Source organism: Nematolebias whitei, chromosome 14 (genome assembly GCF_014905685.2).
Source record: "Nematolebias whitei isolate Nwh7 chromosome 14, NemWhi1, whole genome shotgun sequence".
Taxonomy (NCBI): Eukaryota; Metazoa; Chordata; class Actinopteri; order Cyprinodontiformes; family Rivulidae; genus Nematolebias; species Nematolebias whitei.
The window spans coordinates 2021860-2023851 of record NC_056511.1 but is presented as its reverse complement, the minus strand read 5'-3'; positions in this window follow the sequence as shown (position 1 = coordinate 2023851).

The window sequence follows — 1992 nt, the reverse complement described above, 5'->3', positions numbered from 1 at the left end:
TACATTACAACTTTAAATTCTAAAGTTATAGTGAACTCTTTAACATGTTTTGTTTACAACAATGAGAAACGAGAGTCCTGAAGTGAACTCCTTGGCGTCTCAGTGACCAGGCAGATCATTAAATTAAAGCCTGGGGTGTTCAGGGGACTTTTTCTCAGGAGAAACTTCAGCCTGTAAATACAATTATTTTTACTTTTTCACTTGGACATGGGTTTGTTGTTGTTGTTGTTGTTGTTGCTGTTTTTGTTGTTGTTGTTTCTTTTGTTGCGTTGTTTGTTTCTGAAATTTCTAAATGGCTCATCTGGAGACACGTTTCCACCGGCGTGGAAGATGGTTGAAGGAACCAGAATAAGTTGCCTCATATTTGGTGTCCGTGTTTTTGGTATTGTTCGACCTAAAGACGTTTACTGGTCCAACTGGTGACACTGACATTTGTCCTCTTGTTTCGCTGGTCTTTTGCCAATTTGAGTTTGTTGGAAAAGCCAGAGTTTGACAATAAAGTAAGTCCCTGTAAAAGTTTAGTGACTTAAACTTCTTTGTTTTTAGTCGGTGTTGTTCTCTGAGCTCTGGCTCCTTGTTTCCTCCCACTGGGATAATACCATTAGAAACTGTTTATGATGAGTGTCTGTGTGGAGCAGCTCACAGCGGACCTCATTAATTATTACGTTTGTTTTTCAAACATGCACACGTGTTTCTGTTGGAACATGCAGTGATGAAAGTTGTCGACCTTCAGGGGCAGCGCGGTCTCCTGAGAGCCCAGCGCTGAAACTAAGTTTGACTCTGTGACCAAACAGAGCAGGTCGTAAAGGTCTCAACACAGTGATGACATAAAGTTCACACATTTTACACAACCTTCGTATTTCTTATGTGAATGTGTTCATTAAATACAAACCTAAACTTTGAATCCAAACATATCAACCAGTTTGGATGTTTAAATTGTTTAAAAACATTAAATTAACTGAAATGAGTTTTGAGTCAATGGGTGAGTGACTGATGGGTGAAAGATGTGTAAAATAATAGCATCTTAATGTTAACAATAAAACATACAGAGAAAGGGATCTGGTCAAATCCTCCTCCACTTCGTGCCCAGTGGTTGTCAGTTTATACCACGTTATTACCACCTCAAACATCACGCTGAGCAACCGGACATTCAGTGGGTCCAGTCCAGCACCACTTAGCTGCGGTGGTACATCTGTCAGAATGGACTCTGGCCTGATGCCCTGAACTGGTTTCTCCTGCCTCACCTTTAAATCTGCCTGGTCTTTCTACCAGGCTCAACCCTTCACCCAGTTCAGATGGATGTGTTTTGTTTATTGGACACCATGCACTGTCCCTTGGAGGGTGGGTACTGTCATGGTGTTAGGATTTTGGGGTTAGTTTTGTTTATCAAGGTCATGGTCAAGGGTTATTGTCATTCACATCATATGTGGCACAGGCTGTGGGATGAAATGGTGTACATAGGGTTCCAGTTACATCCAGTAAAAGTATAAATTGTAAAGAAAAACAGTAATAAGATCTAAGATATGAACTAAGAAAAACACTAAAAATACACTAAGCACTAGCAGCATAAAAACAATACGCTGAACAGCAGCACGAACATGAGTCTGTGTGAGCAGATGAGTATGAATGAATACAGCAGCATGAGATCAGCAGCATGGATAATCAGCAGCACATATCAACAATCAAGTGGCATTACAGTGACTTTTCTTTTTCTTCACAGTGATTATTCAATTCAATTCAATTCAGATCATTTATATAGCGTCATATCACAACAAAGTTGTCTCAGGGCACTTTACAGGAACATTCATACACACAGAAAAGCCACTTAGTAAAGTTCTTTATCTAAGGAAGCAGCATTATTCTGGTTAGAGATTCATGAGTCTAACAGCCTCAGGGTAGAAGCTGTTCCTCAGTCTAGTGGTTCTACACTTAATGCTCCTCAACCTCCTTCCTGAGGGGAGTGGGGCAAAAAGTGTGTGTGCTGGGTGAGTG